The sequence below is a fragment of the Delphinapterus leucas genome, chromosome 17, assembly GCF_059928025.1.
Source record: "Delphinapterus leucas isolate spDelLeu-1000000601 "Yukka" chromosome 17, BTC_Dleu_Yukka2, whole genome shotgun sequence".
NCBI lineage: Eukaryota > Metazoa > Chordata > Mammalia > Artiodactyla > Monodontidae > Delphinapterus > Delphinapterus leucas.
In genome coordinates, this window is record NC_143145.1 from 78,056,575 (window position 1) to 78,072,942 (window position 16,368).

At 44.2% G+C, this 16,368-nt stretch overlaps 1 protein-coding gene across 1 annotated transcript in view; it reads right to left on the minus strand.

Annotated features, from left to right (window-relative positions):
* Positions 1-16,368, minus strand: part of CLVS1 (clavesin 1) — a 227,081-nt gene that overhangs the window by 183,058 nt on the left and 27,655 nt on the right. The gene's annotated exons all lie outside the window — the stretch shown is intronic.

Below are 16,368 nucleotides of genomic sequence, written 5' to 3' on the forward strand. Positions count from 1 at the left end.
CCACATTATATATTATGTCCTCAGACTTTATTCATCTTATAACTGAAAGATTTTACTCTTTACAGACCTCTCCCTATTTTCCCCAACCTCAGCCCCTGGCATCCACTTTTCAACTCTCTGCTTCTATAAGTTTGACTATTCTTTTTCTTTTAAATTCCACAAATAAGTGATACCACTCCGTCTCTCTCTGTCTGGCTTATTTCACTCAGCATAATGCCCTCCAGTTTCACCATGTTGCTGGAAATGATAGGATTTCCTTCCCTTTTAAAGGCTGAATATTATTCCATTGTATATATATATACACATTTTCTTAATCCATTCGTCCATCGGTTGACAGACATTTGGTTGTTTCCCTACCTCAGCTATTTAATGCTGCAATGAAAATGGGGGTATAGCTATCTCTTCAAGATCATGGTTTCATTTCCTTTAGATACCCAGAAGTGGGATTGCTGGATCATACGGTAGTTCTATGTTTAATTTTTTGAGGCACCTCCATATTGTTTTCCGTATTGGCTGCACCAGTTTACATTCCCACCAACAGTGTAGGAAGGTCCCTTTCCTCCACATCTTCACCAGCAAATCTACTTCTTTTTTAAAAAATTTTTATTGGAGTAGAGTTGATTTACAATGTCGTGTTAGATTCAGGTGTACAGCAAAGTAAATCAGTTATACTATACCTATACATATATCCACTGTTTTTTAGATTCTTTGGATTCTTTCCCATATAGGTCATTCCAGAGTATGAGTAGAGGTCTCTGTGCTATACAGTAGGTCCTTATTAGTTATCTATTTCTTGTTCATTGTTAAATTCACTGTAAATGAAGGCTTTTACAATTAAAATGAGATTTGTTTCCATCTAAAGAAAGAGGCAAGAGTGCCTGCAAAACTGAAACATGGCCCGTGGGAGCAGAGCAGAGTGACAGGACTGGCTGGCTCGCCCAGAAATTCTGCCCCTTGCTTTTCTTCATGCCCTTATTTCCTCCTATCTGGCCTTTTCTCCTGTCCTTGGCTTTCTCGGTAAAAGTCGTCATCACCCTCATCACCACCATCACCATCACCATCGACAACCATAAATACATATTTAATAAAATAGCAAGGCATAGCGAGTCTTCTCCAGAAGAGAAACAGAACACGTGAACACATAGTAATTCAGGTTAGTATGAGCCAATAAGTGGCACACTTTAAGTTGCTGAAAAATACTCAGTAAGCACTCTTGGAACACAGGTACAAATCTTACTGGGTTTGTAGCCTGCGACCTGCACTGGTGGGTACAAAATCCACTCGCTTCAACTTTGTGAACAGACAGGAGCGTTTCCAAAGTTAATTCAATTAGAGGACAGAAAACTGAAAGCATCCAAAACGATTTACCCAACCTCTTCAAGTATGCTTGAGTAATACGTAATTTAAGCACTTCTCGTCGTGAGTTAAAACATATTTAACACGTACAAAATCTTAAAAGTCAAGATTTAAAATGTGTGGCTTTGCTGAACATACATCAAATTTATAGGCATTGAAGGCCTGCCTGCCATCAATTAATGGTGGCAAAACAGCTAAAGATGTTTTACCAGTATCTGTTTGCTAAAAGGAAAAATCTGTCTACGCAATTAGCACAGACACAGAAAATGAAAGTGATGCTGCTAATGCCTTTGTTGGAGTTATCCCTACAATCTGGGTTTTGTTTAAATCAAATAGTACGGCTGTAATCAATTTTAGCCCATTTTAAAATGCATGTGTTATGATCAATCAAAACCTTTTTTTTTTTTTTTTTTTTTTTTTTGGTGGTACGCAGGCCTCTCACTGTTGCAGCCTCTCCCATTGCGGAGCACAGGCTCCGGACGCACAGGCTCAGCGGCCATGGCTCACGGGCCCAGCCGCTCCGCGGCATGTGGGATCTTCCCGGACCGGGGCACGAACCCATGTCCCCTGCATCGGCAGGCGGACTCTCAACCACTGCGCCACCAGGGAAGCCCTCAAAACCATTTTTAGTGCTATGTCAGGAAAGAAAATAATTCTGAACATCAGAGAAATTTTTTTATTGGCACCAGAAGCATCACCTCAAACCCATACGATGTAGGACCTAAAGCTCTTATAAAATTGTATTTCTTGGGAGTGCCATGGTGGCCTAGTGCTTAGGATTCCCGGCTTTCACTGCCGGGGCCCGGGTTCAATCCCTGGTTGGGGAACTGAGCTCCTGCAAGTTGCACGGCCAAAAAAAAAAAACCTTATATTTCCAATTAGGAAATCAATAACCATAACACATACGTAGTTAAGTTGATCTTGGTCTGAAACTTGCCTTCTTCAATTCACTTAGAAGCCCTGTATGTCATGAGAGGGCTCTAGTGATTTATTTTGTCAAAATGACCTGAAATCATCTCTTTCACTAACACCACCTCACAGATTTAATAAGCAAAATGCATAAAAACCACAATCAGTGACAATGGTCAGAACAGAGTTAACTTGTGCTAGTAATTTACTATTTGATTCCTATATAGAGTAGGTCAGTTTTAAAAATAATATTTTAAAATAGTGTATGATTCCACTGACATGAGGTACTAGACAAATTCATAGAGACAGAAAGTAGAATGGTGGTTAGCAGGGGCTTGGGGGCAGGGTAAATGGCGAGGTTTTGTTTTACGAGTATAGTTTCAGTTCAGGGTGATCAACAGTTCTGGAGATGGATGGTGGTGATAGTTGAAAAACAATGTGAATGTATTTAACACCATAGAGCTGTACGCTTAAAAATGGTTAAAACTGTAAATTTTGTTATGTATGTTTTACCACAATAAAAAATAAAACTAAAAAAATTCACATTTTAGCTACCTTATTCTCAAAGCAATAATAAGTAACTGGTGTGAAAGGAAGCTGAATGATGTATTCCTTAAGTGAAAGATGGTACTTAGATTTCCAAAGTATATATCTCCCTTCTATTCAGTAGGGTCTATTTTCTTATAGCAAGGTCAACTTTCAGAGTTTTTTAAAAATTACGAACATTTCAGTGGCAAATCTTTCTGTTATTTTTGACAGATAGTATACAAGGTGCTTCCTTAGAGATTTATTTGACCTCTACTCCTGCTCTGTTGTCTTACTTGAAAAGATGTCCCTGAAACCAAACATCATACCATTCCACGCCTAAGAGAAGACAGATGGAGATCTACCTGTAGAATGTAAATGATTATAAGGAGAAGCTTATAAAGGAGCTAGAATAGCACTGATCAAGACCTGAAATTATATTGTACCTTTGTTTGTTATTTTCTATCGCCTTCACTGCTCCACACACACAAACAAGAATTTGACTTCTGTAAGTACTGAGGTTTTGTCTGTAAAGCTCGCTACTACACCCTAAGCACCTTGTGTGGTTCCTGGAACATATTAACTGATTGGTAACTATTTGCTTAAAGAATGAATAAATGGAGAAAATTGATGAGAAGTCTGGGAATTTGAAGGTACCAGAATCCTGTCAAAAGATCATATTTCTAGTAATTTTTTGGCACACTGTTAATTTAGTTGCGCAATCTCAGGCACATCCCCCAACTCTCTGGCAACCTATATCCTCGTTTATGGAAGGAAATCCAAGTTTCTTCCAGCTGCACTATTCTGTGATCTCATCCTGTCTTCGCTAAGGCCCTAGAAAGGGAAGCATCGTATCATAGGAGCTGAATTCCCAGAATGGTACAACTCCTCCCTAAAAGAAAAAAAAAAATCTACAAAAATTCGTAGCAAATATTTATTAGATAATGTAAATGTCAAGACAAAAGTACTAAAAATGGTAAATGATCACTTTACCATAGTCAGGCCAAGGCCCTAAATCAGAAATGAACTTGGCCTGTTAAAGAAACAGGAAAAAGGTCGATGTGAGTTGAATAAAGTTTGGGGAGGGGGGGCGGGATGGAGGTCAGACAGGAGGAAAGCAGGGGCCTGATCCTACACGTGTAGGAGTCTGGTTTTATTCTAATACGGGTGTGAAGTCATTTAAGCAGAAAGGAGCATGCTAGACCCTCTCCATCTTTATCTCATCTCTACTTTTCAGTGTTGGTTGGTCTAGTTTTCCCCTGCTAAAACTGCGTTGCTTCCTAGGGAAAAGCCCTGTCATTGGCCAGAGGGCCTTGGCTCTGTAACTCGATGGCTAGTGATGTAGGCATGTCACTTAACCACTCAAAGTCTCAGTGCCTTCACTTCCTAGACAAGGAGATAATAAGGGTATCCGGGATTGATTTGCATGTGAAATTAAATCTTCCATGAAAGCTTGGATAAGGAGTGACACAGAGGAGGTACTTTCACAGTTAGCTTTAGTATCATAAAAGCTGTATCTTAAAACAGCCGTCCCCAACCTTTTTGGCACCAGGGACCGGTTTCGTGGAAGACAGTTTTTTCACGGATGGGGGTGGGGTGGGGGGAGATGGCCTAGGTGGTAATGCAGGCGATGGGGAGCAATGGGGAGCAATGGGGAGCGGCAGCTGAAGCTTCATTCACTCGCCAGCCGCTCACCTCCTGCTGTGAGACCTGGTTCCTAACAGGCTGTGGATCTGGGGGTTGGGGACCCCTGTCTTAAAAGACTGAAAAATACATGTATTAGAATGTAACTGATCTCTGGATAAGGCCTGTTTTTCTAAACACACTAACAATAAAGGAAATCACAAAGGAAATATATGCAAATTCCACAGGTGATTTTAACAAAATTTAGAAATACTTCAGGGCTGATATATTCAGTTGTCTACATTTTACGCTCTACAATCCCAGGGAACAACGAGCAACAGTACATCTTTATTAAATGATCACATTAAAATAAAATCTAAAATAAGCTGGGTTTAAAAATGAAACAAATATAGTAGCCAATACCATACTATTTAAAAAGTTCTAGGGAATTCCCTGGCGATACAGTGGTTAGGGCTTGGCGATTTCACTGGGGGGCCCTGGTTCAATCCCTGGTTGGGCAGCTAGGATCCCACAGGCCTCTCGGTGCACCCAAATTTAAAAAAAAGAAGAGTTCTTAAAATAAAAAGGATAAATCTTCCAGCTGTCAAAATGGCAAAGGTAAAATGCTGAAGAAATTGCAGTGAGATGGAGACTCATATCCCACTGTCAGTGTGAAGTGTGAATTGGCTTACTCCTTCCAAAAAGAATTTGGCCGAATGTATTAAGACCACTAAAATATGGGTATCCTTAAACATGAGACTTCTATCCTTAAACATGTCCCTTCTAAGAACATCGGAGTTTACCGTACAGAAAGAATCATACTTATCCACCAAGACTGATGTATAAAAATATAAATCAGGGTGAAAAATTAGAAACTGCTTGAATAGCCACAACAGCAGATTGATTCAATGAATCATGTTATCTTCATTTGCAATAATATTCTTAGAAAAATACCTAATTGGGCTTCCCTGGTGGCGCAGTGGTTGAGAATCTGCCTGCCAATGCAGGGGACACGGGTTCGAGCCCCAGTCTGGGAAGATCCCACATGCCGCTGAGCAACTGGCCCCGTGAGCCACAACTACTGACCCTGCGCGTCTGGAGCCCGTGCCCCGCAACAAGAGAGGCCGCGATAGTGAGAGGCCCGCGCACCGCGATGAAGAGCGGCCCCCGCTCGCCGCAACTAGAGAAAGCCCTCGCACAGAAACGAAGACCCAAGGCAGACAAAAAAATAAATAGCGTTCCCTTTAAAATATATATATATACCTAATTGCGTGAGAAATTACACACAATTTAATATTAAGTAAAACAAAGATTTTTTTTTAAACTATGTGCAGCGTGACTCCAGTTGAGAGGCTGAGTGTCAGGAAGCACACAGGAGCACATGATGGTGGGTGGCCCACCACTGCACCGAGAAGCAGAGAAAACCCACCTACCCAGAGAACTGGCTGGAACACACCTGCGGGGAGAACCAAAGCAGAGCCTTTCTGGGTTACCCCCAGCTCGAGTCTGTTGCTGGGGCCCGGCAACAGCTGTCACCTTTGCTCTAGGAGCCAAGCTGTAGCCTCTTAATGAAGCATCTCTTTGTGGGGAAAAGAGAAGGAAGGAAAGAAAGAAGAAAAAGAGAGGAAGGGAGGGAGGGAAATGTTCACAGTAGGGCCTTTCTGAGTGTTAGAATGACAGGAAACTGTTGATTCCCTTTTTTTATACCCACGACACAGTCTCAGATGATCTCATAGCTTCTTCATTACACCCGCTCAGATCTCTAGGACCCCCTGCTCGGTCAGGAAGTAGTGTGGGACGGGATAGGAAGAACCCTACAAGTTAGGATCTGTCAGATCAAACCAGTCATTAAAGTGCCTCTTTAACTCATCCAGTCTCTGCCCAAATGACCCAGGTAAACACTCAGGGCTTTGGAGTTCTGTCCGACTCCCAGGACTGCCTGCCATCAGGTCCCTTCATCTATCCTGATGCTCCCGGAAGGTCAGCCGCATAGCCTCTGGGCCTCACCTGTCTTTGAGTCCATCTGCCTTTGGAGAGGGGAAGGACCTGGTTCTGCCGTTTGTCTCGAGTCGGGATGTCTCTGAGTGTTGAGCTTCTTGGGTGTGACCGCGGGTCTCGCTCCCCTTCGGGCCCTCCAGCAGCTTCTCAGTTTTCTAAAGGATCCCATCAAACCACTGCCCCCTGGACAGGCTGCTCCACCATGGTCTGTCCGAAGGTTCCCAGAGTTTTGTCAAAGCTGGGAGAGGAGTCACTTTACCTCTCTGGACCTCAGCACCCTCAGCTCTTAAATTACTAATTGAACAAGTTTGAAAAAATGGCCCCTGAGTCCATTTTGGTGTCCAGCTCAGTGCCATCAAGATTTTCAGAACAGAAGAGAACTTCTGTCTCCATGGACCACCTTGCTCTTCCATTTCCCCCCTTACTGGCATTTCCAAACAACCTCCTAAAAATGGACTGCATCATTCTGGCCGGGGGCTTGCTGCCTAGGCCAGCTCTGACTTTAATCTGATAGAATCCTCTTAGGTCTGGCACAGAGCCTGGGCTAATTAAAAATATTCCCTTTTGCCTTACTGATCATTTGTCCCATGGATATATTTCTCTTAGGGACTTCATATAATGGAATGATACTTGAAGGCAGGATTTGAGAGTTTCTGGGTCCTCTGGCCACATTAATAACATTTGCTTATACTGTGTTCCTCCACCAGTTAATTAATTCTCTCCACCAGTGTGGAGAGAACAGTGTTGAGGAGGCAGGTTTTGGCTCCGCTGACCCCTCACAGGCTAAGTGAGGGCTCATCCATTTGAGCTGATATCCCCCCTCTGCCCCCTGCACAAGCTGTGTGACCCCAGGGAAGTAACTCAGCCTCTCTTGGCCACCATTTCCTCATTTGTAAAATGAGGTCAGTGAACTAGATGATCTCTACCATCCTTTCTGTTTAGAAGCCTGTAATCCTTCTCGTTTTTGTAAGTGAAGCCCAGCTGGATCTAGGCCCTGGGGAGCTATTAAGGAACAGAGCAGGTGCTGAACGCTGGGAGAAGAGATGGGATTTCACGAAAAGAAAAAGCTGTCCGCCAAGGAACAATGCCAGGGCTGCATTTGTGAAATTTTACTCTCGACTCCAGAGGTCTGTGCTTGGTTGGATTTCGGGGTCCCAGAGGGATGTCTGAGCAAGTGGCAGGGGCGGGGGACATCGCGCCCCCGCAGGCCACATCTCAGAAGGAGGTCTTCTACCCGCTCTCACTCGGGAATCCCTAATTGCCTGCTGTCGCCACGTCGACTGCCTTCCTGTAAACACTCCTCAGGCAGACTTCGCGGCTCTCTCTCACCCTTTCTCCCTCAGGCTTGAGGACTGGCCCTTCCCCGCTCTCATGCCCTTGGCCTACGTGCTGTTCTCTCCCTGCCCTTGGCCCTGGCGGCACATTGCCTCATGTCAACCCTGGGTCAGCAGAGCCGAGATGAACGGAGGGGAGCTTGGCTCAGGTACCGGGACTTATGCCACAGCCAACTCATTCCTGACCGGTTTTGCTTCCTCACCGACCATGGAAAGTGGTCCAGGAGCCTCACAGAAGAACCTGACAGCAATAGTACATCTCAGCAGATCAGACCCCAGCCTCTGATTTCACCGGTTGGAAACCTGACTACTGGAAGTGCCAGGCCCCGCTGACCGCGTGCCAGAGGGCACATCGCCATGTTGACGGGGCTTCTGGCTCAGGGGCAGGACTGTAAACAAAGAAGGAAAGTCTCAAAAGATCCTGGCCCCAATGGTCTTCATTCCTAGCCACAAGAAGTGGCTGGTACATTCTGTTTCAGCTTCAGGACACAGAATGTGCCAGAGAACAAGGCAGTCATATATCAACCTTCAAGTCAAACCATCTGATATTTGTGGGTTCCGACATCCTTACAAATGCAGGCTGTCTCTGGACACCGCTGGTGGAGATCAGCCTGGGAAGAGGAATTGTGCGTAGACAAACCAAAAACTCTCCTTTCCCCCCACGCTCCTCCTCTCTACTTTCTAGAAAATCTTGCCCTCAAAATTTATAATTGCTTCTTTTCATTGAAAGACATGTTCAGAAGCTTTGAGAAAATAAAATGGTGAGTTTTGCTAAATTTGAATAAAACAAAACTACAAAGTGTGTCCACTCAAGTTCCATTTTCTGGAGCTTTAATCATAGTTATTGATAATAACACAGAACTAGGTAAATGCATCTGTGATTTGAAATTCTTGCCTCTTGAGACCATTACAAAAAGAAGGCAGAGGGCATTTCAATGCAGCTCTGCTGGGCTTCTGTTGGAATCCTCTATCTGTGGGTCATTTCTCTGTTCAGTTTGAGGGCTGCCACAGATCCTCCAGCAACTGGAACATTTTTGTGTTCTGCTCACGTGCTTGGATTTTAACCTTTGAAACCTTTACAATCTAAACAGTAATTGCTTACGGGACAGTCGAGCCATTGAGATGCTCTTTCCACAAATTCTTTTAGTGCTTCCCTCTACCCAGCTCCCTAGACTTTCTATTTAAGTGGCTACCAGATCCATCTATGAGCTGCAATTAGATTGGTCATTTTAAAAACAACACTCGGCTTACTCCATTTAGGGTAACAATGATTATTCTGAAGTGACCTAGAATTGCGTGTCCCATGCAGAGAAAACCACCTGCTCCTTAGAGATCTAGGGTGGAAGAGAACCACAGCAGCTATTCTATCGGCTCTGATGTTTTTTTTTTTAAAGACCTAACTATAAAAACTAGCAAAAATTGCACCATTTATGCTGAAGTCTGTGAGCTCTGAACACCCCTGTTTTCCTGCCAAGACCCACGTCTGCTAAGCTGGTAAAGACTTGGGCAGTATCACAAGGGTTAAAAGTTTACATCCAAGGCCAGAGACCAGGGACTGATCCCTGGCTTGTCCTTGTCTACCTGTGTGATTTAGGGCAAGTTATGTATACTTCTAAGCTTCAGCTTTCTCATCTGAAGAAACTGAGGATAATCAAAGTATCCAATCACGCAGGGTGGTTGTGAGGATTAAATGAGATGGTGTGTATAAAGTGACAGAAACTCATGTATACGCCCCATCTTGTTCGACTCTCCCTGGCTTAGGGGGACTGGAGATACATTTCTACTTGTCCACAACTTGAGAACAGGGTCATGTGTCTACACGCTGCATACCCTGAACTCTTAGCCCCAAATCTAGCATATAAAAAGTCCCTGCAAATATAATTATTATTCATCAGAAATGTGTTGAGGATACCACTTCCCACCTGATTCTCATTGATTTCTGTTTGTGAAGGTTATGCCTATGGCCCCGAGGGCTCAGACACTGCCTTGCTATTCTGGGGAAGAGTGAAAGGCTGTTCTCTCCACTGCGGGAGCGGAGGCAGCCTACAGCGGGCAGTTAGTATGGCCTGCCATTGACGCGAAAGAGTTCTTCCTAAAATGCCAGGATCCCCGAACTCCACCCACGCACTCCGATCCTGTGTGGGACTGCCAGGGAGGCACACTCTCCCTCCTGCTGGAGCAGCTGAATGAGAGCAAAGCTCCAATGTGCTTTGGGCCCCCGCCTGCCTGGACTCAGATAAAAGGCATGTCCACGCTCTGTCGATACAGGTGGGCCCAGCAGGGATAATTCACCTCTTCCTTTGGAGTAATTATCTACAGTTACTTATGCACAGACCTAGGGACCCCGAGCCATGCTGACACTCCAGCAGCAAGGGCAGGACAAAGGATGACAGGGCTCGTCAGACCAGGCCCTGTCCCTCCAGCCAGAATGCCCACACTGTCCAGCCAACCAGGGACAGGATCCAGCCACCCTGGTTCCCCACTCCCTGGTTGAGAGAGACTTCTGCACTAGGGTCAATGATGCCCTGGTGCCGGAGGCCTGAGGTGAGATCCTGGAAGCATCCTGAAGCAAGCCATCAGCTCTGCTATCCATCCAACTGCTACCCCTTTCCTCTCCCCTTCCTGAGTTGGGTACGCAGGGAAGAAAAGAGTATCACTTACCCCCAGCGCAAGACTCACACTTCCAACCATTTCCTCGCTCTCTCTGGGGGAATCTTCTCAAAAAGAAAGGGAGAGAAAGTCTCCAAGAAAACCAAACCAAGCACTGGGTGTGCAGAGAGAAGGGCCTGGCATCTCGTTCTGCGAGTGGATGTCAGCCATGCATAGCCCTGGGCAACGGACTGCTCCACCGGCCAGGCAAAGAACAGAATGAGGGCGGGGCCAGGGTGGAGGGGGGATGGGCGTGTTTTACCCAGGTTGAACGGACCCCGTGGATGAAGCAGGCCCTTTCCCCAGCCAAGGAGACAGGCTGCCAGGAGAGGAGACCCCGGCTATGAGAGACTGGGGGTCCTCAGCCGGGACAGGCAGCGCTGGTGGCAGGCTTGGAAGAGGTCTGGTTCTGGGAGAAGGGAAAGAGATTAGCATTAAGCCAGAACTGAGTCTGAAGTTTTAAACTAGGCTATACCAACCTAAATTTTTAAATAACTGGAAGTTGTAAAAAGCTATGGGTTCTTCCTGAGACTTCATGAAGAAATGAGAAATGGTTGATGGAGAACGGCCGACAGAAACGATGGGGAGAAAAATAAGAAAATAAGTCCTTTCCATGTCTGTCCTCCACAAAATCTCATACATGTAAATGACAGATATCTAGCAGTCCTGAATACCTCACAATGCAAACGGATTCAGAATATGTAGACACTCCGTAAATTCTCATTTACCCTTTTGAAATATAAAATGACAAACTCTAACATAATTTGTCTGGTAGATACACTAATATCTCCTATTTCCTAATTTTTTCACTTAGCAGAAAGAGAGAAACATGTCCATAATTCCCTCTTTAGTGATTTCCTTATAAAGGTTCAAACCTTTATATGTTCAAATGACTGCTAAGTTGTTTGATTAATTAATATTAGTTGATTAATAAGCAATGGTTTATTAATCAAAGATATTAAACAATTACTATCTTCTTCAGACATGCTAGAAAGTAACCAACGTATTTTACCCTCTGTTAAAGCTTTATGTGGTTATATAATTTTTATATATTATTTTACTTTCCGAAGATTCTAGGAAGCCAAGACTAAAAATGAAAAAAACCCGCAAAATTAAGCAAAGAGCTAAAGACATGATCAAATGTGGTTTATTTTAATGCAACCTCTCAATAAATAATATAATTCACGCTGTTACACTTTGCTCAAGAGGCCCCACTTATCATAGGGCGAGACATGAAAATATTGCCAGGTAGTTGCCATGGTAACTGCTATGTTTTTGATGTTGGGTCAGAAAGTCCAGGGGTAGGGATAGCCAAAGATTGATATTGGGGTTTGGGGAGGCTCTCACTAAGAAAGTTTCTAGATCCATGGATATTCACACAGTAAAGAGACTATGGATTACATCATGGTGGCGTCCAAAAACCAACCCAACACTGCAGATCTGGGTTGCAGCTCCCATTTAGTAGACTTTCTATGGGGAATGAACCTTTCAAATGAAGGAAACTAGTCTGGGAAAACGTGAGGGTTAAATAAGACTTCTTTTTGACCCAAGCTTCTCATTCTTAAAAGGTCCAAAAGCTTTCCACATCCACAAGAGCCCCAAATGTGGCTGACCCTAATAATAGACAGACCTCTTCCATATAGGTGCCTGGAGGTCCCCGATGCAAACTATACTTTTAAAATTATCCTAAAACTTTTCTCAGGGCTCCTTCTTTGGTTGCTCCGTCGACCACAAGGGTCGGGAAGCATCTAACGTTACGGCAGCAAAAGACATACAGGAGGTCGCTATGACTGCATCTCCCATATCTGCCCTTGCACACACCCATTCCTGTGTTGTGAGCTGTGGTAAGGTTTGAATGAAGTGGCCCTGCCCTCATTTCTAGGTATGGGTCCCTACTGGTCTAAGCCAGGTTCTCAAACCTTAGTGTGCACAAGCGTCAGCACCTAGAGAGCTTGTGCAAACAGCGTGCATTCCCAGTTTCGGATTCAGTTGTCTGGAGTGGGGCCTGAGAATCTGTATTTCCAGCGAGTTTTCAGGCAATCTGGATGCTACCCGGTTTCCTGTCACTTGCCTCCACTGCACTTTAAATAGTACAATAGGTGAATTCAAAAAGCGTTCGTTACACTCAAGAAATGAAAACCCTCTGTGTGCCAAGGGGGTAGGGGAGTTACGGGGGTCGATTTACTTTAGAGCAGTGGGTCTCAGCATTGACCACCTGGGGCTCTCTTAAAAAAAGAAAAAACTGAGACCCAGCCCCTACTCTCAAAAGGTTCTAATTTCATTGTTCTGGGGAGGCCTGGGCATCAGTATTTTTCAAACTCCCCCAGAGATTCTAATGCCCTTTTTAGTGGAAACAAGGGACCCAGTGGACTCTAACAGGGGACCTGGTCCAGCTGGCCCTATGGATTCAGATAGCTTTTAGGGAAGATAGCTTTTCCGGGTCCTGGATCTCCAGGTAAACGGCATTGTCCAGTTTTGCGTACTAAGCCACGTGGCTAATTCTGCTCAACCCAAGTGGAAGGTCTGAGTAGATGAACAGGAAAAAGAGAAGGTGAACAAAAATAGCAAATTACAAAGTACACAATTAAGATTAAATAGTAGTGATGGGGCTTCCCTGGTGGCGCAGTGGTTGAGAGTCCGCCTGCCGATGCAGGGGACACGGGTTCGTGCCCCAGTCCGGGAAGATCCCACATGCCGCGGAGCGGCTGGGCCCGTGAGCCATGGCCGCTGAGCCTGCGCGTCCGGAGCCTGTGCTCCGCAACGGGAGAGGCCACAACAGTGAGAGGCCCGCATACAACAACAACAACAAAAAAAAAAATTAAGAAATAGTAGTGATGATATCTGCCTTACAGTACACTTTGAACTTGGATACTTACAGCTAATACTTAAGCAATACTTAACTGTATTCCAGAGACTATTCTGTGCTTTAACTATTACCGAAAGGATTCCTCCTAATAACTTCTAAGGAGGACGCTGTCTTTCTCATGATCATTTTCCAGATGAGATTACTGAAGCTCAGAGAGGTTAGTCACAGGCCCAAGGCCACACAGCCAGGGAGTGGAGAGCTGGGATCTAGACCTAGATGGTCTGTGTGATCAACCACTGTGCTAGATGCTGCCCATCTGCTAATATTGACATTTGGAATACTTAACTTATTCACCCAAAAAAGCAAAGCAGAAGCTGGCTACACAGTAGTTCCTGTCTGGGGTTAGCACACAGCCTTTGAGAACTTCATCTGTCACTGGCCCCCCCTTTAGTTTATTCCTGTTAGAGAGCTTCCCAGATCTTAGAGAAAAATGCCCTTTTCGGATGGCCCAGCATTCTCCTTGCTGATGTAAACATCAGATAAGAGGACCCATGTGAAGGCTGTTAGAAACGTGCCTGGCACCACACAAAGGCTCCACCGCTCAGCTGTGCACTGAATCCCGGGTTTTGCTTCAAGGGGCATGGTGTCACGGGGGCTTCTTTTCAGACTCTAGTGGCTTAAATCCCACCGTTCTGCCTTGGGCAAGCTCCTTTGTCTCTGAGCCTCTGTTTCTCTACCTAGAAAGCGAACTAACAATGGAATTCAGTAATTAGAGTTATTATGGGGAATAAACGAGAACACAGGTGGGTGCTCAGCATGAGGTAAGAGCCAGCATGGTGAGTGTAAACCTCACCACAGGACGCATGCTGTTCCTTCTCTGGTTTACAGTCGACCTTGAACAAACATGGGCTTGAACTGGGCTGGTCTTCTTATATGCAGAATTTTTTTCAATAGTAAATACCGGACTATACCATCCTAGGTTGGTTGAATCCGCAGATGCAGAAGCGCAGATACAGGGACTGACTCTGGGACTTGAGCATCCGTGGATTTTGGTAACCATGGCGGGTCCTAGAACCAATCCCCTGTGGGTACCAAGGGATGACTGTATTTCTGTTGACAATGTCTTGCATAGGAAAAAGATACTTAATAAATGTTTTTGAATAAATTAATGAGTGAGTGGATAAGACAAACCACTTAACTGTTGGTTTTAACTCACTCATTGAAATTCAGGGAAACCAGAAACAGCTGTTTCTCAGAAAAGTCACTTCCCTTTGGAACTAAACACAGAATCCCACAGACCTCAATCTGTCAGGGTACCGGTTTTTTATCTTCCCACCACTTCTGGTATTCGATTTCTGTGTATTTTCTTTCCAAACAGGAAACACCTCTTCAAACAGGATTTCTCTGTCTTGATCCTTCCTGTCTCATTAGTCTAGTCACTGTCTTAGCACAGGTTGGACAACAGCCTTGGTTGGCCAAGCATTTCACAGTTTTAGTACCAACAGTCCTGTGTTCAAGAAAACCTCTCTCACATCACCCTCCTTGGCACCCAGATATCTTTGAACTGTAAAAGCTTAACATTTGGGTACCACGCATTGTAATATAAAATGTCTCAAAATAACTCATTCCTCTGCACCTGACCTTTGTCAACGAACAACATATGCATTCCCTCTCAGTGTCTCGTTTTGGATACGATCACGACGGGAAAAAGGTAAACACGAGAATGAATGTGTCATATTTATGGAAAATAAATACTAATTTTTTGGCAAAAGCCAAAACAGGAATTAATATAAAAAGAATGACTCACATCCCTTCAAGATATTTTTCTTTAAGTTGGATTATTTAAACAGAAGGAAATGTGAGAAAATGCTTATAATGAAGCAAAGAGCATCAAGTTCTCATGAAAATGTAATGGTGTGGTTTCAGCTCAGGGTACATCAAAGGTTTGCTGGAAATGCGATTATATACTTTGCCAGAATCAGATTTTACAGCTGTGGGCCTGATGAGAAAGATTGTAAAACCGCTCACACAAGAAAGGAATAGCAGTTCTCACTGCATCCTTAAAGGGCTAGTTCCTCACAGCCAAGTGGACTTCACTGTTAATGAGAATTCATTCAATATGGCACTGGTCTATGACAGAATCTTGCTTTATAAGGCAATCTGCCTGGATGTTCATCTATTAGTACACAGCTCCGGACACACATGGATGTCATGGGCCTACTGGTAACACTTCGTTTTGTAGTATGCCTTTCAACTACTATCAGAACTTATTTATTAGAACCAGGTGTTGCTGTAATAGTGAACTGCTTCTGAAAGGCTAAATTTAACATGGGAGCTGAGCAAGGAAAAACAAGTTTTCATAATATGACAGGTGTTCTTCATGTATGGTAGTCACCCCCTCATCCGCAGGCAGTACATTCCAAGACTCCAGGGGATGCCTGAAGCCGTGGATGGTACCAAACCCTAAATATACCATGTTGTTCCCTACAGATAATACCTATGATAAAGTTTAGTTTATAAAGTAGGCAGAGTAAGAGAATATGCAAATTTCCAGCATCACTACTCTTGCACTTTGGGGCCAATGTTAAATAAAATAAGGGTTACGCGAACACAAGCACTGCCACACCGTGGCAGTCAATCTTACTGGCTACTAAGTGCCTAAAGGAGAGGAATCGCTGGGCAAAGCAATGATTCACGTCCCAGGCGGAACTGAGCGAGATTTCATCACGCTACTCAGGACAGCGCACAACTTAAAACTTATAAATTGTTTATTTCTGGTATTTTCCATGCAATATTTTTAGGCCGTGGATGACCCAAAGTAACTGAAACCATGGAAAGCAAAACCACAGATAAGGGGGGACTCCTGTAATTCTAAAAGCCCAGATCATCAGAAAGGAACCCTCATTATGGAGAACAGTATGGAGGCTCCTTTAAAAACTAAAAATAGAGCTACCATATGAGCCAGCAATCCCAGTCCTGGACATATACCCAGAGAAAACCATAATTCGAAAGGCTGCGTGCACCCTGCTGCTCACTGCAGCACTATTTACAATAGTCAGGACGTGGAAGCAACCCAAATGTCCATCAACAGAGGAATGGACAAAGATAATGAGGTACATACATACAATGGAATGTTACTCGGCCATAAAAAAGAATGAAATAATGTCA